Raw genomic sequence first — 25,855 nt, forward strand, 5'->3', positions numbered from 1 at the left:
TTAATCCTCACTTGAGGATATATTTATTGATTTTATGGAGAGAATAAGGGAGAGAGAGAGAGAAAAACATCAATCGGTTGACTCTCACACACACCCCAACCTCGGATCAAACCTGCAACCTAAGTATATGCCCTGACCGGGGATCGAACCCACAACCTTTTGGTGTATGGGATGATGCTCCAAACAACTGAGCTGCATGACCATTGCCACAGTTTATTCTTGTATTGTTATTTATTAATTATTGTATTTTCCATATGCACAACTGTAAACCTACTTTTGCCCACCACTGTACATGAACATGTTTTACAGTACCTCACTTAGTGATCCAGTATTTTCCAAATAACCTATGTGAAATTACAAAACCATGATGCATGGATAAAAATCTACTCCAATTGCGAAATGACCGAGTGACTTTTTATTGTAACCAAGTTTAAGAAGCTCCTGGATGTAGTTTTAGATTGCACATTGCTACTAACCTGTAAAAAGCTATCATTTACTGTGTTTGGTGTAGTATCAAAAAAGAGCATCCATGCCTTGGCTGTGTGACTCAGATGTTTGGAGCATTGTCCTGTACACCAAAGCATGGCAGGTTTGATCCCTGGCCAGGGAACATGCCTGAGTTTCAGGTTAAATCCCCAGTTGGGGTGTGTTTGGGGGGTTGGGAGGCAACCATCTGATGTTTCTCTCTCACATTTGGTGTTCCTCTCCTTCTCCCTCTCTAAAGTTGGTGAGCATACATCCTCGGACAAGGACTGAAAAAAAAAATCCATAATTATCTGCAATGCTATTAAAATACTCTGTCATTTCCAACTACAAACTCCTGTGAGGCCAACTCTTTTTCATGTACTTCAACAAAAACAACAGTATAACAGACTGAAATGCAGAAACAGATAAATGAATCCATCTGTCTTCTATTGAACCAGATAGAGACCTGCAAAAGTGTAAAACAGTGAGGGTCTTCTCACTAATTATTTTTTGTTTTGGAAAATATGTTTTTCTTTTAAGGTGTGTGTATTAACATGTATTGTATTTATTATTGTAATTTTTAAGTGAATTAAATATTTTTAAATTTTCTCAGTTTTAATTTCTAATATGGTAATTGTTGCTAGGTATAACCCATAAAAACAGAAGGTCTTTGGGGCCCTCAATAATTTTTTGTTGTTGTTGTTTTAAAGATTTTATTTATTTTTAGAGAGAGGGGAATGGAGGGAGAAAGAGAGGGAGAGAAACATCAATGTGTGGTTGGCTCTCACATGGTCCCCACTGGGGACTTGGCCCACAACCCAGGCATGTGCCCTGACTGGGAATGGAACCAGAGACCCTTTGGTTTGCAGCCCACACTCAATCCCCTGAGCTACACCAGCCAGGGCACGGTCCTCAATAATTTTTAAGAGGGTCCTTAAACCGAAATATTTGAAAACCTCTTGTCTAAGCAACCCTGATGGGCCTGTCACCGCTGAAACAGTGTGTTTAGGTACGGACGTGTGGTGCAGTCCTGGCCAACGACATGTGAAGTGAAAGTATGTTCAGTTCTCAGTTTAGGGTATTAAATAGAAACACGCATGTGTCTTCAAAGAGATTCCTAATGTTCTGTTTCTTAAGCTAGATGATTGATACGTTCATTAGCCTTCTTTATCTCTTACATATTAAATTATTTGAGGTATGAAATATAGGAAAAAAATTAAAAGAACACATGGAGAGAAGAGCCCACTTCCTCCACGTAAGCATTGTGTCTGTCTTGCAGCCTATTTGCCCTGTGTACTGGGCCTCAGTGTGCATTCTTTGGCCCTAAAGAATTCTGTGCACGTTTCATGGCTCGCTGAGTCTGTGCCTGCAATGTGTTTTTGGTATTCAACTTGTAACCTGAGAGTCCCCAGACCTCCAGCCACATAGGCAATCTCACTACATTCCTATCATTTCAAGTCACACAAAGTCCCTCTGATTCTGGCTTAGTCCGTCTCTCCCCCACGGTCAGGCCGGACACCAGCGTCTGTCACGTATCACACCGTCTGCCGCGTTCTCTCGCCTCACACCCTCGTTGGAGCAGATGTCTGCTGGGGTTGCAGTCCTGCAGTTCTGAAAACTGCCACACTCTGAACCCATTTTCGATGCCTTTAGGAACTCACATGAGCACCTTCTAAATGGAACCCACACAAGTATTGTGCAAAGGCAGGCTCACTGCATGCGCCGCGCAATGGAAGCCTCTCCCTGTACGTCACCCCTGTAGTTCCAGGGTCCCTCGGCCTCACTGAAGGACATGAGGCTAGGTCTCTCCTACCCCTCCTCCTAATGTAACTTTTTCAGAAACCCGTAAGTCAAGCAGTAAAATTAGAGAATTAAATAAGCCAATTAATAAGTTTGAGGGTTTGCCCAAACAAAATCTGGGCTTTACCACTATGGATGAAGGGAGAATGACTATTAGGTGGGCAGGGAAAATGTCTTTACATATGTATATTTTGAATCTTTCCACTATAAAATATATTGCTTGTGTGATTAAAAAAGAAAAGAAAGGCAATGAATATGAGGGAAAATGCACATGTAAAACTAAGAAATGTGTCCCAGTTTGAACTTTTGAGACATGCTTGTAAAGGAAGCAGACCCATTTGCTGAAATCCAATTCACTGATCAATGTACCATATTCACTTGCTTCCTTTACCTGCTTATAACACTTACAGCCATTCTTACTGAATGGGATTCTTTTAACAATGGTTGAACATTTCTGTAAAATTTTAGTTAGCCAGTCTTCCATTATATTTGCTTAATAGCAGTCTAAGGAATATTCAGTCTCTCAGCCCAGTTAGTTAGAGGACAAGGAACATCAAAGAGAAAATATTCGTGAGATATATGAAAGATAAAAGTCTAACAATCCAAACATATAAATCGATGAGAAAAAAGCAACCCAATTGAAATATGAACAGGCAATTCACAGAATCAGAAATACAGTTAACCAAAAAACATATGGCAAGATTTTCAACATTACTCGTCAAGAAAAGTACAAGATAAAACAGCAATAATATTATTATTGTCACGAAATATTATCAGCTAGTTAAAACTGTCAAGGAAGGGGGGATTGGGGGTTGGATGAAAGAAGGTGAAGGGATTAATCAAAAAACCAAACAAACAAATGTGTGTGTGTGTACACACACACACACACACACACACACACAACAGTGTGGTACTGGCCAGAGGGGAAGGGGGGTGAGGAGTAAGTGGAGGTAGGCAAAAGGGGGGAAATGGAGATGCAAAGAGACTTTGCTTGGGATGACGGGCACACCACACAGTGTGCAGATCATGTTTTGTTGAGCTGTACACTTGAAACGTATGGTTTCCTGAATCAATGTCACCCCAATAAAATCAATTAAAGAAAAAGAGTGATAGTCTTGGTGTTTTTTACATCAAGCCCTTCCATATAATTCAATGTTGATGTGAGCATAAACTGGCACAGCATTTTTGATAGGCAGTTGGGCTGTTTTATCACCATTCAAATGGCTGTGTTCTCATGGAGGTAGTGGGAAAGGTTAGGATGAGTGGGAGGGGCTAGGAAAATAGGTGTCAGGGGAGGGGCTAAAGGACTGAAGTATAAAGGGAAGGACCTGTGGGACTGGGAGTGATTTAGGACTAGGAATGATAAAGGGGGAACCTGATAAAGGGGGAACCTGACAGAGGCTTGGAGGAACCAAGGGTATTTGAAAAGACTGGGGGAAATGAAAACAAATGGCAGTGGGAGGATTGACAGGGATTAGGAACACTGTTCCAAAAATTTTGTCGAGAAGAACAGAAAGGGAAGGGGTCGATTGGTCCAGACTATACAGGTAAAATGGAAGCAACCGGCTTTCAGGGAACTCACCCAGAGCCACTGGCAAATAGGACCTGTTAACACTGAGCAGGGCCCCTATGGAAGAATGGGGTTTATCAGCAAACAGGAAACAGTAACTTTCATAGTGCTGCTAACTGTGCCTTGCAGCATTCTTTTACTTCCTCTCCTCTTGGCTCTGTTTGTACATTGTAGTCTGCTTATAAAAGCAACTGAGATCTTCCAAGACTCCTTAGTCTGAAGCCTCTGATGGTCATTGGTTTGTATCTTTCCCATGTGATCCCAAGGTGCAGAATATGGAGACATTTCAGCTGCGTCTGGTAGAAACCATCACTCTTAAAACTCAGGGAGTGCCCCAAACCCTGGAAGGCCATGATTGCACAAGCAGGTGCAGATCTGAAGACTCTTCCACTTACCCCGGTTTGAGATAGGCATTCTTTTAGGAAGTAGAGGGCCCTATGGTCACTGGCTTTCTCTCTGATTCACGACACTTTCCACACAGTGAATCACAGGGCAACCAGACAGCAGGAATCTGCAGAGGAGGCTATTATGGGCTGAAGTGTGGCCCCCAAGTCCATATATTGAAACCCTAATACCCAGTACTTTAGAATGTAACTATTTGGAGATAAGACTTTAAAGATGTGATTAAGTTAAAATGAGCCTATCCAATCTTACTGGTCTCTCTCTTTTTTTTAATCTTCACCCACGGACATGCTTATTGATTTTAGAGAGAGGAGGGAAGTACAGAAGAGGGAGAGAAACATCGAAGTGAAAAAGAAACATGTCAGTTGCCTGTACGCATCCCAACAAGAGACCAAACCTGCAACCCATACATGTGCCCTGACTGGGGATGGAACCTGCAACCTTTCGGTTTACTGCACTAGGTGCCATCCACACTACACCAGCCAAGGCCAATTTTCCTGCTCTCTGTATAAAAAGGGTAAATTTGGGCACACAGCAGACACACTAGGCATGTGTACACACAGAGAGAAAAGGCTGTGTTAGGACACAGTAACAGGACAGCTATCTGTAAGCCAAACAGAGAGGCCTCAGAGGAGACCAATCCAGCTGACACCTGACCTTGGACTTCTAGCCTCCAGAAGGTGAGAAAATTTATTTTTGTTGTTGCAACCACCCGGTCTGTGGCATTTTGTTATGCCAGCCCCAGAAAACTAATACAGGCCCTTCAGGTGCTTAAGGGCCTGGGAAGATTAAAATTAATTCGAGTCCTCCCACTATTGCTGAGGACTATTTGGAAGTGCTTCCTTTAAGTGTGGAAAAAGCCCCTGATACACATTTTTACCTTTTTTCAGGAAATGGGGAGCTTGCTCTTCACTGCCCTAAAGGTCCCCGGGCTGAGCCAGTGACCAATCATAAGCTGGCACAGAGAAGTAAGGATGTCTGTCTGGTCAGTCAGGCTGGGTCTCCCAGTTCACTGGGCCTTCCAACGCTGCTCAAGAATTTAGTTCTTGACTTTGTAGATTCAAAAACATTTTGTTTTTTTGTTTTCAGTTCTGGCCTAAGTGAGTGATTTCCATAGTGGTTCTAAAAATTAACTGGAATTTTGGTTTAACGATGAGAGCTCTATTTGCCAAGAAAACCGAACTATCCGTGGTAGACTAGTCTTAAACCATCTTTTCCCATTAAGAAGAGCTAAGTGGAGACAAAAATTCCATCATGGAAAAACCCTCGTTCTGTGGAATTTTACAGAGAGGTCTCTTCCTTAGGAATGCTTTCCTTGACCTTCCTGAGAAGTTTGGGATTGCCCATCTTCTGGGATCCCAAGAAACCTTGTATCAGAAACCCTAAATTACAGTATTTTAATTAGCTGTTTATAAGCTTGCATTTCCCATTAGACTGTGAGCTCCAAGAGGGAAGAGAGTTTCTTATCTATTGACTTATCTTTGATGGTATCTGGACCAGAGTATGTGCTCAAAGAAAAAGAAAACCTAGGAGAATGAATACCTGAATTAAATTGTGATATCACACATCTCTTCTATCGGCTCTGCCGTCCAAAGGAAGCAGAAGATGAGTCATCTGCCCACCCGCAGAGTATTGCAGACACAATGATAAAACCCTCTTCCTCAGCCTCTCCTCCACTCCTCTCAGTGACAGCCGCCCTTCCACAAGTAGTTGTTCACCCTATAGCCTTTGTTTTGTTTGAATTTACAAGTGGTCTTTTCCCTGATTTTATTTGCAAAGAGACCCCTTACTCTTACTGCTAAACTATCTCCAAATCACAGCATAGGATGAATTATTTCTGGGAATGTCTTCTAGAAACAACATGTCCCCTACAAACTATGATCCCTGCGGACTATACCTTCTAACTTGATCTCCAGACACTTAACCCATCTTTCATTTGGGTTTGTTCACTTCCGTCCCGACTACACTCCCTGGGTACTCTGCCCAGGCTATCTATCACACTCCATACTCCACTTCTTCAGGGCTAGGTGAGGGATTTGAGTGGGATCATGTAGATTGATGAGTATCAGTAGGAGGATGTTGGATAAATATTGAGTCTGGGATGTCCAGGAACTTGAACTCAATGTATAGAGGTCAAAAAGAATGAAGAAATTAGGAATTCAAGAAGCTGATTCCTAGCCAAGTACAGAACAGCTGGAGTCTCATGTTCCCTGTTAGGCAGGACTGGAGGCCTGAGTATGGAAGGGCCTGAGTCTAAAGATGTGACATTGTCTTGCTGAACTGAGAAAATAAAAAGGGGGAGACAACTTCAGACTTGGGAAAGGACTGGGGAGTAAATGACAGCTTGTTCCACTGAAAGGTTCTTTGGGCCCTGGTATTCAAAAACACTAGCTGCACTCGGCAAACTCAAGTTTGAACATTGCTATTTTCTTTGTAGAATCCTTACCTAAGTTCCAGTTGGATTATTCAGTGGACCTTCTACATAATGCTGAATTTTAAGGGTTATGAGGGTATTCTCACTGCTGTATTCTCAGCACCATCATCTAAAACAGTGGAACTCAGCAAGTGTGTGCTGAAGCTGTCCATAGATATACGCACAGGTATGTAGAGGGGGATGGGTGTCGGCTCTACACTGGTCCAGTATACGGTGCCTGCTCCTACTTCCTGCAGCAGTTTGTGATCGTCTCTGTGATGGGTTCACTTCTCCATCCACCTGCTCCCTGGTAGCTGTGAAAGCCCTTAGTCATTTGGTTCAAATGCCCTAGCTTTGGAGACTAGCTATTTATTAACTAAACCGTTGCACCGCTCGCTGTTATAGCCTTAAATGAATTTGTGTTAATTCTTAACTGTTTCCTTTTTCTACATGTGTCATTTAATGGTTTGCCTTTATCTGATTTTCTCCAATTTCCTGTGCATTTGTGGTTTACTACAGGAGCTCTCTACCAGAGGCCTCAGGCAGCCACACCAAATGAGTGTGGGTGCCTACGTCTTCTAGGAGGGCTCCCCTGCTGCTCTGGGTCTCACCAAAGTGGTGTCCTTCCCAATATTCCAGCCCAAGGTTATTTATGCTGGAGGAGGAAGAATGCCCTCCCCAGGGCCAGTTCTTGGAGAAAAGAAGAATTGCTGACTTAGCCAGAGCCCCAACAGAAGAACAATTACTCTGCAACAGCTCAAGGTAGGTGACATGCTTTTCCTCCAACTCAATGAAAGCTGCCCATGCTTGCTTTATTTCCCATGAATTTCACCCATGTATTTTCTCCAAACAACCTTTGAAATAAACAGAAAGGAAAGATTTTAAATCAATAGAATAGCTTCATGGAGGACTGAGAGTTTATGCATCATCGATCCCACATCTATCACAGTGCCTGACATGTAGGTTCTCAATAAATGTTTGATGAAGGCAGGGAAGCAAGGTGGGAGGGAAAGAGAGAAAGGAAGAGATCAGAAAGTGGACATGAATGGAAAGAATGTGAATGTAGTATTAAAAAATAATATGATGATAACGGTTGTGTTTTCAAAGTTAATTAGGTATATTATCACTGACACCTAGAATCAATAAAGCAAATTAAGTCACACTGTAAAATGAAGGATGTGTTTATAAAGATAAAAGAGTAGTAGAAAACTAGAATAACAACAAATGTCACTCTTTGGAACTGAAGCATAAAGATAAACAGCAGTGGTTCTATGTTAAGATAAATTCAAATCTCTGGGATGTGATAGTCATTTGTTCTCAAAATTCTCAAAAGCAAATTAAACCAACCAAGAACTTCATGTATGGGTAAATGCGAGGTGATCAGGAAGGCAATAGAACTGATGGTGAATGGTCAGTCTGGTATTTAGAAAAGGTCAACTAATGAGAAATGGCGCACCAAGGAAATTTACAAATAGGCTTCCTGCAGTTGAGATGGATTAACCACACAGTAATTTGGCAAATGCTCAAAAGCATGTAATTATGTGTCAAGAAAAAATATCTCAGTGCAGAAAAAAAATTTAAGGAAGTTATCATTCTCTTAGCATTAGTGGTTCAGTTATTTGATTCCACGCAGGCCGCACACTTTAGGCCCCGCAAGCCAGCTCAAAGTGACATGTCCATCGCAAGGGAGCGCAGCACGGTGGTGCAAGTGGAGAGGACGAGGTGAGGCAGATCGAAGATCTCAAAACTGAGGGATGGTTTCTACTGCAACTCAGCACCATGTGTTGAAGTTCTCAACATCAGCGAAAGTCACTGTACTTTTATATTATTTTAATTGAGGGCAAATAAAATATAACCTAGGAGAAAATCTAAAAACCCATCCAAAGCAAATTCAGAGAAACCTCTCTTTTTGATACCAGCCTGACAAAGACTGTGTTAAGGAGGCGTGGGATTTGTGTTTCAAGAGTTTGCCAGAGTGATTTAGACTGTAGCGATCAGGAAAACCATATTGTAGAGGAACACTGTTGCTCGTGGAGGGACATGATGACTGGAGACTAGCAAAAACATGTAAGTGTGCCACCTCAGCTGCTGCGGGTCGTCCCGAAGTCATAATGCCCCAGGCTTTCTGTACACAGTAAACTACCCCGGTGAGACCGGTTAGTGCAAGAGCCCACTGGTTCCAAATGTCAGCCAGTGGCTGTTTTTGCCCTGTCTTTTACCACTTTGTACTGCTATGCAACATGTTTTCTTTCTTTAAATCAAAAACAAATATTTTTACCTTAAATGCAGGGTCTGGCACAAATAATGCCCCCTTTTTATTACAAAATCTTTTACTACAGAATCATAAGCATGTGATTCTATAACATAACAATATCACACTCACACACACCATATGACATTTTAGGTGAAATGCTCAAATTAAAATTAAATTATTACACTCATATTATTACCCTACCAACCACACTCAAGCAGGTGTTACTTCTGCCAGACCCTGTATATTTAAAGAGCAAGTTAGCAGATATTTCCACCTGAGATCCTCTCTGATGGGCATTCTTTGGGAAGCACGTCCATAACAAAACGATAACGAAAATACTGATGATGAGTCAAGACTATTTCCAAACTAACTCTATGAGACAGAGACATCCTGGGGGAGAGACAATCAGAATCCTTGGAGCTCATGGGAAAGTGTTGGCGAAATCGTATGCTCAGGCCACAGTTTGCTTTTTGTGGCTTTATTTAAGAAGTTAGTTAATGTGTATATGACATTGAACTTCAAAGTGCAGGTAATAAGGAGAGAAATGGAGTGACAGAGGAAAACAGTGTATGCCATTACTTCGCTGCTTCGTTGCTTCCCCCCACCCTGTGGAGGGCCCCGGGCAGCAGGACACGGACACTGGAGGGGACCAACGCAGGGGGCAGCGTCTTATCCCACCAGAGTACGGTAACCTTTGAATTAAATTATAAATGAGGATTATGCTAAATTTTCTTACTCACACGGTGATTCTCCTTGTTGGAATTTCATTAGGCTTTTGAATAATAGTCTGTCTTTCCTACAATCTTGGTGTGAAATTCTTTGCCTTACTTTCCTGGTAGTTATAAGATCTCTGGCCACGTTGTATGCCTTTATTGTGATGCTCTCGGTTTATAGAAGCACGTGCTGTGAACGTAACAAATAGGACATTATTTATCTGCATGTGCGATGCAATATCATTATTCTTTTCAAGTACTTCCTTTCAGATTCCTTCTCGGTGTGGGAATTTTTCACTTATTCCTGACTTTGAAGTTAGGCCAGCCTCATGCCTGGCACCAGCAGCGTGGACAAGGGCTGAGGGCTGGCCAGGTGGCCCCTGCACAAGACATCCTTCTAGGCTGCTTCAAAGGTCAGCTCCGTGCCTGAGGCGGCAGTAAACCAGCACCACCCTGGAGGGAAGGCACTACCTGCATTTTACAACCTCTCATGTGATGTTTTGAGATGCATGCATTTAGAAATGTTAAGCCTCATAAAAGGCGTCTCTAAAGTCAGGTTCCACAGTTGACAAGTCTCTGTTCTTAAAAGAGTATCTGAAAGACAAGAAAGGGAGCTGGAGAGAAGTTCACTTCAAATGAAAAGGCAGGATGAGATTTGAAAAGCTAACTGCCTCCTCCCTCAAGAGTTTTGTTAAAACTCTTCCCTCCTCAGGTGTGGGCTGCACATTACGACTTCCTTCCAAAGAGCACAGCTTGGAAGGGGGCGGGGAGTAACTTTAAGTGGAGAAACCTGACAAACAGGACCTGGGCCAGATGACCAACTGTCAACTCAACTGTGATAACTCCTGTTCACAATACAGGGTATGGCAAAAGAAGGTTTACAGTTCTTTGTATGGAAAATAACAACAATAATTAATAAATAGTAACACAAAAGTAAACACTGTATTTTGCATACCAACAACTGTAAACCTACTTTTGCTTCATTCTCTGCTCACTCGTTCATTTGCACACACCCCTGCACTGAAATTCAACACCCTCTCCCCTCTCACCTCTCCCAGTCCGATCCGGGGACTGCTCCGTGTCTGTCCATCCTTGAAGGCAGCGCTTCTCATCCACGTTCATGTACCCACCACCCTACAGCTTTCTGCCTGCGGCTTTGTCTGCCACTTACTTGCCAATAATTCTCTGATCTGTAAATAGATGAACCTGCCCGAAGACGTCCCCAGTTGGGTGTCCCCGCTACTCAACATACAGCGGTACTTAGCGCTCCTCAACACTTGCTGAACCCTCCGCTCTTCTTTTAACCCCTCTCTTTGTTAATGGTGCCACCACCCATCAGATCAGGAGCTCACCCACAAGGCCCCTCAGCCACCACGTTGTCCAGAGTCTACTGTCTACAGGCTTTTCAGGGCCAAGCCCTCCTCTCCCAACCTCAGGCCTTAGTTCAGCTTTTTCACCGAGCCTCATCCCCTAGCCAGACTCCCACCGCCAGCCCCGTCGAGCCCAGCCCTGCCCACTCAGGAGCATCTCCAAAACACAGACGCGCCTATGCTGCGCCCATGCTGCCCCCCACCCCCGCCATCCCCGACAGCCCTCCAAGACCCCCTCTCACCCCTGGAATAAAGGCCAGGCTTGTCAGGCAGGCACATGGGTCCCTTCATGAATGGCTTCCTCTTGTCGTTCTCACCTCATTTCCTGCCATGGTCCTATATTCACCTTCTGCTTCTATCCCTCTACTGGGAATTTCCCTTTCCCAGTTTCTTCCCGTGTCCACCTCCTGCTTGGTCTTCAGTGTTCAACCCAGACTCCCTTGGGGAATGTTCTCTGAGCATTCAAGCCCGAGGCAGGTGCCCTCCAGGCCTCCTCCCTACTGATGTCACAGGTGTTCCCCTCCCTCATTCTGTCCCCCTTCCCCACTCCTTAGCCCCCCTCTACCATTAGCTCTGGCATTCATTCATTCATTCTCTCATTCATTCAGCAATTGGCTAGTTTAACTACCAAAAGTACAACAACGAACAAAATAGAAAAAAACTTCCTGCTTTCCTGGGACTTGCAGTCTTTGCACACTCCGATTTTCCTGGCTCTTCCCTAGGAGCTCTTTGCAGGTAAGAACTGTTCTCCTGTGCATCTTAAGCAAATTCACATTGTACCTAATACGTAGTCGGCGCTCAAAAAACACGAAGGAATAAGTAATTGAAGGCCCCTGGATTTGTTCCTTCCATCCTTCATGGTCAGAGTTAGGGAAATGCTTCCAACTTCTGAGGAAGAACAGCTTTGATACACGTTCCACCCACTCCCCAAGTCCTCCTCCCAACTCCGTTGTTTTCCTTCCCCTTGGGCAGCACAACTGTAGTGACTCATCTGCATGTTTCCCTCCGAGGTTCCCCACTTGCCTCTGGAGAGAGCAACTGACACAATCAAAATATTATAAATGCTGGTTGTTTGTTCTTAATTTTACAAATCAAGCTCTAGATGAAGTACAAACAACTGTATCTCTAGAACAGAGCATAGAAGTTATAAACCTTGGTGCTGTGCAGCAGTGACGGTGAACGGGCCAGCAGTCAGGGGCAGGGCAGCGGGGAGGAGAGCAGAAATGGAAGGACGCACAAAGTGGGTTAATTTCTTCCTCACAAAAACGAAGTCACATGATGCTGCCTGAGACAGCACTAAGAACTAGAAAATTATACTTGAATTCCATTGCTTTTCTTTTCATTGGACAGCCTTTGATACTATTTGAAACACAGGTATATATTATTTAAAAATTTTAGACAACCAGTTGGCGCAGAAAACCAGTGAAGGGAAGACAGCGTGTTCATCATGGGAGTGGGGCACAGTCACCAGAAAGCTGGTTTAAGAGTTTCCTCCTGAGTGTGGGGACGGGTGCTGGGAGGTGGACGAGTCCGGCACTGACAGCAGCTGGTGACATCAGGGAGGTCTCACCATCCCCACAGTGCTCAGTCACTGGCTGAACTGTGGCTGACACGCTGTCCTGACTGTAAGGCCACCAGGGGTGCTCCCTCTTCCCGGCCCCCGGAGCCTGGGGAACAAGCTCCTGCAAATTCAGAGGGAGGTGCTGGGAAGTCCAGTGCAACCTCCTGGAAAGCCTTCCTCTGCTGATGGAGGATGTATGGGCAAATGTCCTCCTGCTCTGTCCCCTTTTCTGATGGTGTCATTCTCATCCTCCCGGTGGAGCTCTTAGACAGAACACAGCCTCTGGAAGTGGAGGACCAAGACAAGCGGGTGGCCACACACCACCTTGTCCATGAGCCTCATGTAGGGTGTTCAGGCTTTTTATGTCTTACCTCCTCCCCCACCCCAAATGTGCCCTCTTCATGTTTCTGGGTTCTTGATTACGTAGGGGACAGAGAGTGAGACAAAGAGAGCTGGCCAGCCCAAATGTGTCACCATCAAATTGTGTCTGGTGAGGGAACATTTTATTCCATGTTCCCATGGAAGTTTGCAGCACTGGGTACTTCCTTCAGGGAAGGCTGGATGGAGGGCAGCCCCCGCCTTTACCCAGCTCAGCAGCACGGCTCAAGCTGGCCTCAGGAGTGACTACATGTGCACGTGCATATACAGTGCTTCGTTGTGACAGCTTTGGAGAGATTTCAACATAAGGCCATTTTTCTTTGAAATTCTTTGGCTCTAATAGTGTCTCGGTTGGCTCTGGCTGAGGCTGGGAGAGAGTTCGGTGTCTCCTTTTCCTGGATTTGAACAGAAGGAAAGAGATCTGAGGAGCACGGATCTGGTCGCAGACCGCTCTCACTGGCTGCTGAGCACGCGTCTGGTGATCGCGTGTTCTTGCCGGAGAGGATTCTTCTGGGAAGGCTTGTGAGTCAGGACCTCCAGAGTCCTCTAATGGGTGACTCCAAATGAGTCACCCTGCTCTGTGATGCCTGATGAGTAAGTGGACGATAATGCAGCTCGCCTGCACCGCTCCCGAAGGCTCGTGACCCTTTTGGGGAGAAGGTCAGCGATGGGGAAATGTGTCATCCCTGTTGCCCTTTGCTGCTTTCAAACACCACGTCAGACCAGCTTGACGTCTGATTTTTCCTCTTATCTTGTTTTTCTTTTTCCTAATGGTTTTTTCCTCCTAAGCTGAATCATTCCAGGCTCTTGCTGGTCTCCCAGAGGAGTTGAACTTTCCTCGCCCATCATTCAAAGCCTGACCCCTTTTCATTTTCTCACTTGGAATGCCCTGCTATCTAACCAAATTCACTAGCTAACTGTTCCCTGAGCCCACCACCCTTCCCACCCTTATTCCTGCATCTCCTCCTATCTGGATGCACCCACCACCCCCCACCCCTCAGTTTTACTTTTTCTTCTTGTGTAACTCTGTTGACATCTTACCGAAGCCCCGCTCGCCCTGTGGAGCTGTCCGCATCTGCCCTGGCACTGGCCACTTATCCCACCTCTGAGCCTGCACCTCTAACTGTGCTTGTGCCACCCTTGGAACAGGGCACCGCTCTGTCTATAGGCCGTCGGCATCATATCTCCCCTCCTCTCCTTTGTGTTGGGGACTTGTCTTCCCCTTTGCTGTATTTCCAGGACTTAGGGTGGGCAGTAGTATGTCTACACATGTGACAACTGGCCCCAGACATGTGCGAGGTGAGGATGAGGGGTCTGCCGCCCTGAGCAGTGCGCCAGTGTTTGTTCCCAGAGCCCTCGGGTTCCAGAGGGACCTGCAGTTGAGAGTGTGGGGAAGGGGCAGAGGAGGACACCCGGGCGTGGCTCAGCTTGATAGCACTTCTGTACTGAGGTTTCAAGTAACATTAATTAAAAAAAAGATTTTGTGCTGAAAATTTGAAAACCATCAGATTCACTGCTATTAGTTCCATGCCTACTGTGACAACTAGGAGGAGAAACTCTTGTTCACCATTGAAAAGCCTTCATGCAGCATTGGGAAACCATCAGAAAAGGGAGTATTTGGCCCAAAGAGTAGGCATTTTACATAGTACCAAGAAAAAATATCTGTCCTGTATGAAGAGATTTCTTAGACAAATGCACTTGCCAAGATCATCTAAATTCTAGAAGTTTGTGTTTTTGGTCACAAGTGATTGAAACTTCATGGTCAATCTTCCGAGCAGTTAGAAGAGATGTCTCCTGTACAGGCCCTCACAGGCTGCTGAGGCCCCTGGGGAACAGTGTAAACTCCAGGCCTCACACTGTTTATAGCTCCAGTAAAACCTTGTTTGGATGCAAGAGACAGAATCCGAGACCAACCAGCTCCATCATAAGGTGATGGGGTGGTGTCAGGATGTAGATAGAGAAGACCTAGGACAGTGAATGGAGTGCACCTGGCAAGGAACACTGGATAGGAAAGCCATTCTTCTGGTTGGTTGCTCACTGTGGAGAGCAAGACCAATAAAAAGGCATTGGTCCGGTCAAGAGAGCATAAAGTATATAAAACAAAGTAGAACCTCCCATGTCGACCAAGATGGCTGCCAGTCAGCCATGACACTTTGGTTCAAGACAGAAACTACCTAAGTCACGCTAGACACGTCTGGCAAGGAGACACACCTAAGATATCTGCATATGTGATTCGAACAGCCTGTCTGCAGAGCGGGACTGCCCATAGGTAGGATCCTGGGGAAATTCCACACTTGCCAGCAGGGGTCCCAAGACACTTATCAAGGGACCTGTAGTACACCATTTTCAAAGCATAAATGAGCTGACCACTGCTGAGACAGCTGAGCTTCACACACCAGAGCGCTGCCCCACGCCATGCTGATCTCCCTTGGCATTGGCCACTGGAGGCTCTGCCCTCCTGGACTGAGGACTTCGTCTGCCCTGTTGCCCACCTGACTCTGGAGACCCTTCCTTGCAACATGCTGACAACTCCCTTGCCCATCACGCTGTCTCCTGGACCTGCAGACTGAGACTCTGGGACTCAAGTTCGTTATCTCCCACTGATTGCTATGTGTGCATGTTATGTTTCTCTTAGATTGTTAGAGTGTGAGGAGGATATTAATGTATGTTGATGTTCTATTTTGAGTGAAACTGCATTCAATAAACGCTGAGTGAAGAGCATAGTCACTGTGTGTGGCTCTTGTCTATTCATTGGTGCCGGGCTGCTCAGCAGGCAGCTGGCTGAGCAGTTGTCCTGCTGACTTACAGGAAAGACTATATCACGAATATACGCTCCTGACGCTGTCTCTGCTTGTCATTCATCCACCTCTGTGTGCTTACGGTGGCCTTCCTGGCTGTAAAGCCTGCTGCCATCTGACCACCTCTCAGATCACATTTGTACGAGGGCGATTCAGAGTTGACTGGGTCCAGCCAGTGCTGAGTGCTCCACTTCCTATCTAATCAGTGGAGGGGGAGGGGTTTCCACAGGGTCAAGAAGCAGGAATGGGGCAGGCTGGCTGTGGGAGGTGAAGCGGGGGGGAACCCTGGCTGGCCAAGGCAAGAGAAGTGTGGGTGGGAAAACAGTGCCTGGAATGGTGGTGACCCCTTGCCTGGCATCCTCACGGACACAGACCCCCGGTGCTGCGGTTTACGTGGGTGTTGAGCACGTATCTACTGTGCAAGCACGGAGATGTCGCAGCCGATATTTTCATTGCCTAATTCCATCAGCAATTGTAATGCTCTTGCTTCTGCAAGGCTGTAGCCTCATCTCCTCCTCACAGTGTGGACATTGCCGCAAGGGATGGGAACTTCTTGGCCGGTTTATCAGCTTTGGCAACAGAGAAGGGAAATATGAGGCCTTCAGCCACAGTGCAGTTGAATCTTCACGTAGAGGGTAGTGACTCTGGACCATCAGAGAAGCAGTCCCACGTCCTCGTGCAAGAACTGAGGATAATAACGCTCCTCGGCACCTGGCATGTAGGTTTGTTGTTACAACAAAATGATTTAACGTTTGCAGTGTTAGAGCAGTGCCTGACAAAGTAAGTGCCCTACGAGTGTTCTTGTTTGTTTGTTTGTTTGTTTTGCAATTTGGGTATGTCAGCTAAAGGTTAAGTGTTTTAAAGTAACAGTGATTTTTACAATTCCATGTCAGTTACCTTCCTGTGCACTCTATTCCTACACCTTGGATAGAAAGGAAATCAGCTTCATCAGATGTGTGTGAAATCCTGGGTGGAGACAGCTGGAAAACAAAATAAGAAGCAGCACAAATGTTCCTGTGATGATTAGATGATGAACTGCCCAGGAGCACAGAGGACCCACAAGATCCGGACAGTGACACCTGCGGTCCCAGATGGCAGGATGCCCTGGCTGGGCTGGAAGAGATAGGAACAGCCACCGCAGGTGTGAGCCTGCCACAGTGGCCACCCCCTGCACAGTTTCCATCCTCCCCAGAGCCCAGCTCTCGGCCTCAGCTCTATCATATGTTGCCGTTCCCAGTCTCTGTCAGTCTCGTGACCCATGTTGCTTGGTCATAATAGTGATCACTATTGAGAATACTTGCTCACCGGAGTGTGAGCATATCTGTCTCATCCTCTGTGTCCCCAGCAGCTGGCACAATGCTTGACACACAGTAGACACTCTAAGTATTTGTTGAATGTGTGTACAGCTGTAGTGTCAGAGAGTGCGGAACTGAATGGGAACACAGCACATGTTCTTCTGCTTTGCCTGTTTTCACCTTTGTGTCTCGTTACTGGGAGCTGGACACTGGTTCCCGAGTGCCAGGGATCTGCAGGCAGGTGGTCTGGTGTGAGAACCGAAAACCACCGGAGCAGGGCCCTCCCAACTTTCTCTTCAAGGCTTTCCGCTCTCGCGTGACTACTGGTCAATGGGACGTTTGACTTAAAGTCTTAGCTAAGTGCAAGGGTGCCGGCTGGTGCCTGGACAACCCTTATTCTCAAAGCTTTTTCACCCTCCCAAAAGGACTTCCTGGCCAGAGCCCCAGACATGCTTTTTCACTCACTCCTATAGAACATCAGTTATAAAATTTACCATTTTATAAGTCCAAATGGAACGGGGCCTGGGCAACTCAGTCACTCAAGTCAAAGACAGAAAACTCTTAATTAGGGGTCACAGATGCATTTATAAATACAACCAAACCAAGCTTTTGGGTGGTCTTACCAGGACCACTGTTGGCATTTGCCTGGGATACTACTTTGTGGTGTGGGACTTTTTCATATGCTCCACCCTGGGTAACCATATGCCAGTAGTTCAGAGGTCAAATAATGCCACCAAGCATCTCCAAGCATGCCCACGGGGGGCAGGGGGCGATGAGAACTGCTACTTGGAGGAAAGTGAATTGCTTCACTTTACCTTAAATGTGGTGTATCAGTATCATCTCCTTTGGGCAGCTTTAAAAATTAGTTTTTAGTTACAGAAGAAATACATTCTCTTTGTAAAAATATATTTCAGATAAAGCTGAAGTCTCCTTTGACATCTGCTTCCAGTTTCAGTCACCTCCTCACTTCTCTGAGGGCGTGAGTGTTGCTGGTACAGTTTCTGTCCTTCCAGACCCTTTTCTATATGTTTGCACACACACACACACAGAAACCTGTGTACAAAACAAGCACAGCGGAGGGCTGTCCGTGCGTGTTTGCGCTGTACATTTCATCTGCCGCCTGAGACTTGCACTCAGCAGTCTACATTGAAGACCTTTGCACGTCAGAACACAGAGAAACGCCCCATCTTTTGTAGCGGTGACACCGTATTTCACTGTGTCGATGGGTCTCCTGGTGAGAGCTGAAAGGAAATCACTACCCTTTGAGGTGTCGCCTGTGGTCTGGTCACAGGACCAGATCAGACAAAAGCTGAGGTCATTTTGAATCATCGCATTCAACCCGCTGCAGCCCACAGAACAAAGCAGAGCCTTGACTTGAATTTGGAAGTAGCATCTCTGACTCGGGTATTCCAACTGGTGTGGAAACCCAGCTCTCTGTGTCTCCTGCACCAGAATGGATTAAGTTCCTGGCTTTAGACTCTCACATGCCATTTTCCATCAGTAAGTTCCAGTACTAAGAGAGCAGGTTTGAAGATTGCCTTTGACCTGCCTTTGGCAGGTTTGAAGCCAAATAATGCATAAAGAAGGATGTTTACTCCTATGGGTGATTATGGGTCTATGAAGTGAGCGCCTGACATCAGGCACTTTCAGCCCTTATCTCCAGGCCTCACAACAGTCGTTCACAGTTGGCATTACCAACTCATTTTCACAGATGAGAAAGCAACCTAGGGAGATCGGCTGATTTGCCCAAGACTGTTTAGTTAGTAAGTGGAGAGTCAGGGCACAAACCCAGGGCTTGATATCAGGTGGTAAATTATGATCCATCAATTGATTTATTTACTCAACAATATTTATTGAATGGGTATGATATGCTGGAAATGGCACTCAGCCCTAGGAGTAGACAGTACACAAAGTAATAAACAAACATGAGATGTCTGTCCTCATAGAGCTTACTTCCTCATGGGTAAGTAAACAAACACATACTACAATGTAGGGAATGTTAAGTATCATCCATGAACAGGAATCGAAATAAGAGAACAGTGAGTTACAGAGGGGCTTCTTTAGAAAGAGTATTGAAAAGGCCTCCCCTGAGGTGATGATGTTCACGTGGAGACACGAATGAGCCATGCTGAGTCCCAGGCAAAGTAGTGTTGCCATCGGAGAGCAGTGGGTGCAAAGGCCCTGAGGTAGGGCCCGCTGAACATGTTCAAGGAACATAATGCGCTGGTAAGACCAGACTGAATTCAGTAAGGCAGAGGGATGAAGGGGAATCAGAGAGGAAACTGGGCCCTGATCACTTGAGCTTTCTGGACCATGGTTAGGACCTTAGATCGATTCTGACTGTGCTGGAAGGCCTTTGGAGAGTTCTGAACAGGGGAGGGGTATGATCTGGCTTAAGATGTTAGAGAATCATCCTGCTTCCTGTGTGAAGACAAGATCGTAGCTGGAACAGAGTAGATTTGAGGACATAGGTTAGGAGGCCACTGTTGGAATCCAGGGACGAGAAGACAGGGTTGTGGGCTGGAGCGGTAAGCTGTGGAGAGGGTAAGGTGTGGTTGGATTTAAGGTATTATTTTGAAGGTAGAACTGGTAAGGCTTTTTGGCAAATTATAATCTTTGAGGAGGAAGAAGGGCAGTTAAGAATAAATACTGGGTTTTTGCCCGAGTATCTCTTTGGAGATGGTACCATCTACTGAAATTAGAAAGCCTGGTCTGGGGTGGGGAGTGGGGGAGCGAGTCTGGAAAGGTAGAGAAGAAGCAAGAGCTCTATTTTGACATGTTAAGATTAGACCTGCAGATGGAAGTGCTAAATCAGCAATGGGTCTGTCAGGAAGAGTCCAGGCTAGAGACAAAAGTTTGGGAGTCATCGACATATTTACAGGTATGGACCTTAATGAGTTTAATGGGGACCGACTAAACTGTTCATCTAGCTCATTGCCTGCTGTGTGTAGGTCACAGTGTTTTGCACTGGGAACATACAAGAAAGCAAGACAGACATGCTGATTATTCTCAGTGGCTTGCTCCTTAGCCCAGTATGCCCCCAGGAGTGGTCTTGACTTTTGTTATTATTAAAATTATTAGATGTTAGAGTAAAAAGAAGCTTAGAGATGATCAAGTAGAATCTCCAAGTCTTTCTTCAATTTATAGCTGAGGAAACTGGGGCCTGGAGAGGTCAGATGACTTGTTGGTCAATAATAATAAATCTATTTAAAATCTACTGTTTAAAAACCACCTACATGGCTCTAATAGTACGTCCAAAGTACGAAGTCCATTTCACATATCCCATCTGCCTTAGGAGCCCAAGTGTCCTAGAATTCTAGTAAACGCAGCACAGGAGACCTCAAACTGTGGTCAGCTTTGGCCATGGGTTTTTTTTTCTTTTTTTTTTTCAGCTTTGGCCATGTTTTAATCAACTCCATATTAGTTTTCCATTACTGTGATAATAAATCACCATAAACTTGGTGGCTTAAAACGCACATTTATCATCTTACATTCGGCAGGCCGTAAGTCTGTCGTGGGTCGCACTGGGCTGAAGCCCAGGCGCCGGCCGGGCCGTGTGTGGTTTTCTGGAGCCTCCAGGGGAGCATCTGTTTCCCTGCCCTACGCAAATTCTAGAAGTCGTCCCCATTCCTTAGGTCGTGGGTTTCCTCCTCCATCTTCAAAGCCAGCCGTGTTGTGTCCCTGTGGCCCTTCATAATCACCGTAGTGATGTCTGAAAGCTCTGTTGGCCAGGTAGAGTGACATGTTCACAGGTTGTCGGGGAGCCATTGCTCTGCCTCCCACAGCTGCTCTTGTCCTGTCCTGGGAAGAAATAAGGCAATCTGCTCAAGAGGATAGGCAGCCCTGATGAGTTTCTAAGCCCATCTTGCCATCAGGGATCTAGAATTTACTATATATTGCCAAGGGTTAGCAACCTCCTTTAGCTGTGCTACCGAGAACTTTTGCAAAAGAAAAAAGCTGGACTGGTGTGTTGAAAAGACAAGGCACCGCTTTGGATGCGGACCTGGCCCTGGAGACAAGCTCTGGTGGCTCCGTGGGAAAGGAAGGGGCAGTGTGCCAGGGACAGTGAAGTGATGAAAGAGGCGGTGAGAAGGTTGGTCAGGGTCAGTCCTAGGGACACAGGTTGGGGTGATCACAGGCCTGCCCTTGTGGATGAATGTATAGGCCTGGACAGCGGATGTTGGACTACCTGTGCTGGGGAAAGGTGAGCTCTGGCACCTCAGAGGTGCCAGATGCAGAGGTGTGAGCATGAAAGAATGATGGGTCCCTGACTGGTGTGGCTCAGTTGGTTTGACATCATCCAGCAAAGCGAAAGGTTGCTGGTTCAATCCTGGGTCAGGGTACATGCCTACGTTGCAGGCTGGTCCCGGGTTGAGACATGTGCGAGCGGCAACCAATCTATGTTTCTCTCCCACTCTTTCTCCTTCTCTTCCCCTCTTTCTAAAAATAAATAAGTAAATGACATTTAACACAAAACCAAACAATAACAACAAAGGATGATGGGGAACTGCTCGGGCTTCGGCTCATTCTGTCTTGTGCATCTAAAGTCGAGCGAGCAGATCTCATGCTGAAAGATGGATTCTTGTCTTCCCAACCCCGTCTGTCTGCATTTGTGGTTGATTCATAGTGCTTCTGTTAATTCAACTTTGACCTATTCATGTATGTGAATAATTATCCTGGCCTTATTATGCCAGGAGAGCATTCTCTCATCTCTTGCCTGAGTCCCATCTCTGAGCTTCCCTCTACTGGCACATCACTTCCCCCTGAACTCAGAAGAGCTGTGTGAGGATGAGGTGTGTGGGTGAGTGTGTGCTGGGGGTGAAGAAGTGGGAGGGCGGGACGTGCCCCTGTCTCAAGTGCCTGTCATAGTGCCTAACAAATAACAGTTTCCTTCCAAGGTCCTCCGTCACCCATTCTAAAAGGTTATATTCCTCCCCCAACCCCTGGCCCACTAATCATGGTGGCAATTAAAAACAGACCCATGGGGACCGTCAAGGCCTTCCCCAGACAAAATCATCCTGCTAAGCATTTCTGCTCAGCTCATGTGAATGGAAGGCCACGCCAGTCCTCGGCAGGGCTGGGTGACACTCTCTGGCTTACTGAGGGTGCTGTGTGGGATGAAATTTCCTAGAACAACCCCCGAGTGGGAACCACTGCTCCAAATATCAACTGTGTCTTCTCACCAGTTAGTACAGTCACCTCCAGAATTCCCGCTACTCACCTTGGGCCAAGTCGGGCCAGGCCGAGGTGGGGCTCGCCTCAGAGGATCTCATAAAAAACACTGACACCTGGGTCTCACCCCGGAGACTCTGACAGAGCTGCCTGGAGCAGCTATTTTTAGGTTCCCAGTGACCAGTTACCAGGAGACTTCCTTTGTGAATAGCCTTGAGGCTGGGGTGAGGGCGAGGGTAGCGGCATTGAAATAAACACTTCCCTTTGACTGGCGAAGGTTTTCATTAGCTCTTCCTCTTTAATTTATTCTACTCTTTCTCCGTCCTTCCCTTCTGCCCATTTTTATTATAATTATTTAGAATAATTGTACAGTCCCCTTTTGTTCATCCAAGCTATTATTTCATTGCAACAAAAGGTGAATGAAAAGGCAGCACAGTCTACAGCTTCTTTCATGTTTTTGTTCCCTCTGGGCTGAAAGTCTTGCTGCGGGAGCAGAGGGAGAGCTGGGGCGAGACGCTGGACTCGGGGTAAATAGGAAATGAATCCCTGTCCAGCGGGGCTCAGCCGGGGCCACACCACTGAGCCAGCCAGCTGACTTCCCAAAAAGCACAGGTTGAAGGCGTTTCTCAGACTCTCCGGGTTTCCTTAATGGCTTAATGCTCAAACCTAAAGGAGACCACAACTCCAGCCTTCTCTGCGTACCCTGCAGATTTCCGAGCCTCTGAAAGAAAGCACTGTCTGCTGTGAATGTTTTCTTCTGCCATCTGCCAGGCGGAAATGAGGGTGGGAAAACGGCCAGCTCAGCACTTCCACTCCTAGTGTTTACAAAAGAAGAATCAAAGATTCTTATTATCTGTGAAGCCTAGTTTTCAGAATGTCATTCTTTTATAGCCTCATGAAATTTACCAAAGAATCTTAAACTTAGGTGTCGCTGCTTTAAAAAGCCACGCGGTCTGTGAGTTCTGCATGGGTGGGCATTTATGGGAATTATAGTTTTGCATCATAGACTACGTGCTCCTAGTGCAGGATTAGAGATAAAAAGAGGGGAGGAAAATGGTTTCCATGTCCAAAGGTGGCTGGATGATGTGTCCTGAGTTTTTTTTAAAGTGTCATTTAATTGATAGCTATATTAGCAATAATTTATGGCTCATCAGAACCTGGTCTTAATCCATTAAGATAGTCCTGGCTAAACTGACCAATACTATGGCTCCAGTTTAATCTGAGTACATACAGAGCTGCAGATGGACACAAGGTCTGTCCGGAAGGCATCCAGTTGCATACTGTGGAAAACAGAGACACTTACTGCAGAAGATACAAGATACAAGAAACATTGTACATAGGACAGTGACACCTCAGTCCCCTTCAAAGCAGGCACCTTGGGACCTCACACAGTTCTGCCAATCACCATCAGCTGCCCTGTGATATTTTCCTGAATCTCATGAACAATCTGAAATCTCTTCTCTTTCAAAGGTGATTTTATTTTTGGGAAAAGCCAGAAGTTACAGGGCACCAAATATGGGGTGGAGGGGGGCTGAGTCACCTGGGTGATTTGATGTTTCACCAAAACCCTCTGCATGAGACATGATGCATGCGCAGGCGCATTGTCGTGATGAAGCTGCCAATCACAAGTTGCCCATAGCTGCAGCCTTCTGAGTCACCTGAATAGTTTCTGTGGAGGAATGTTCAAGCTTAATGCAAAATCTGATGCAGATTCATTGCTCCACTTATTCAGTCATTTTGAATATGACGGCCACACAGTGCACATGCTCACTCAACAGCATCTACTGCCCCCACTGACTAGTGCAGTGACATCGTCATTGTTTACACATGCACATTCCAGTCCACTCTCCTTGGATGCCAGGTTACATCAATGATTCGTAACTTTTTCTGGACAGACCTTGTATGTACATATGTTTATATGATACATAGAATCTTGTCATATATTTAACCTAAGATTACTCATACTGTGTGGAACACTACACATATGCAGGTCGTGGGCTCACTTGCTCTCAGGTCCATGCCTCACCTTCACCTGCTTTGACCAGTACAGGCTGGTCACCTGGGTTCCATGGGGTCTCAGCCGATGAGGAGCAGTGGAGGAAGGGAAAGGCCAGGTGGGGCGCTTCTCAATAAGCTTCCTGCCCTTGGATGACATCTGTGACAGTCGCTGTAGCAAGGCCCCAGCTTCAGCCAGAAAGGCCTGCTGTGGCTCCAGCTGCCATCAGTGACGCTGGCCCCGGGGCTCCTGTAATGTCTCCTCCAATTGTCCCTCTAGCCCAGGGCAGGGAGTGACTCCCCACTCTCATTGAACTCCTCAGGGCATCGTCGCTGCGTCACCAAGTCCCTGCAGTACATTCCCTCTTTTAGATGTGTGTCGTGGTTCCCAATGTCCCGGTTAGACCCTGGCCACTAACGTACATCATGCTTCAAACACGTTTTCCTTTAACATGGATTATTAGCTATCAGTCAGTTGCTTAGTTAGGGTTGTGGTTACCAGTCTATTATTATCTATAATTATTCGTTTGAAGGGTAGTTTGTAATCAATTGAAGTTATTATTACTTGCCAGTAAGATTTTAAAGTGCTTAAATTTCATAAATGCGTGTGAATCCCACCAAAGAGAACTTCAAAGCAGTGGCCTAATTTTACTCAGTATGTTCGTATGATAAATGTAATGGAAATGGTGAGTCATAAGCCATCATTATGATATTCATAATAGAACTAGTATTGTATTTTGCAGAAATAGCCCACATCCATTCTTGAGCTCATATGCATGCTGGCTTCCAGCAATAGCATCACGGAGGAATGGCCCGGTAGTAGTTACAGTAAGACGCTCATAATAACTTGCAACTCAGAAGTAATTTATATCTCCCTCTTTAAATGATTTATTTGGATCATTACTTGCAAGGTCGTTCCTGAACCTTTGCCTAAAACCCTCTCTCCTGCTGACTGCACATTCAGATGGGTTGCATCATTCCAGGAGGGGAACGCATTAGCAGACTATCTTTTAAGAGCCCTCAACTAAAGCAAATCATTTTGGCTACCACTTCCCTTCTTTCTTCCCTTCTTCACCTTGCCTGGCTGAGCTTACAGGATCCTACAAGTGCAAGGAAAGCAGATAAAAGAACCAGGACTTCAAACACGGGACCTGGCACTGTGTCTGTCGAGAAAGTATATGAATGTCTGATTAAAGAGGGCAGATTAAGCATGCTTGATTTTATCCTCACCGAGACCCCACTAAAACGATAAGAAAGGCATTGAAAAAGTGATAAATACCCAGTTACAGCAGAGGGGCTCTCAGCAGACAGGAGATTTTAAAGAGTTTCTGGTGAGCAAACAGTGGGTGGAGGAGTAGTGGCAGAGGAAAGAGTGCTGAGGAACCTATTACACAAGCAGGAGGTTGGAGCAGGCTGGGACGGGAAGGAAACCCTTTGGGAAGCAGAACTTGGGACGCTAGGCAGTTCATAAACATCAGCCGAGTGAGTTACGGAGCAGAAATCCCGGGCACAAAGGAGCAGGTGGCCTCTCACCTCACTGGGCAGCCACGCGGGCTCTCCCTGCTGCTCCCCACATTCCAGCGAAACTCGACAGCCTTGTTCTCTTCTCTGCAAAAGGCAATGGTCCCAGAGGTAATCCCCCTGACACGCTGGCGTTCAGGAGTTCCCT

At 45.9% G+C, this 25,855-nt stretch overlaps 1 protein-coding gene across 1 annotated transcript in view; it reads left to right on the forward strand.

The window, feature by feature from the left end:
• Nucleotides 1–7,159: 7,159 nt before the first annotated feature.
• Nucleotides 7,160–25,855, forward strand: part of ZBTB38 (zinc finger and BTB domain containing 38) — a 116,733-nt gene continuing 98,037 nt past the window's right edge. The window contains exon 1 of the mRNA XM_045832137.1: nucleotides 7,160–7,412. The gene's annotated coding sequence lies outside the window, so the exon portion shown is untranslated. The remainder of the gene's footprint in view (nucleotides 7,413–25,855) is intronic.

Source organism: Phyllostomus hastatus, unplaced genomic scaffold (assembly GCF_019186645.2).
Source record: "Phyllostomus hastatus isolate PE091 unplaced genomic scaffold, TTU_PhHast_1.1 phas_contig_16, whole genome shotgun sequence".
Classification (NCBI taxonomy): domain Eukaryota; kingdom Metazoa; phylum Chordata; class Mammalia; order Chiroptera; family Phyllostomidae; genus Phyllostomus; species Phyllostomus hastatus.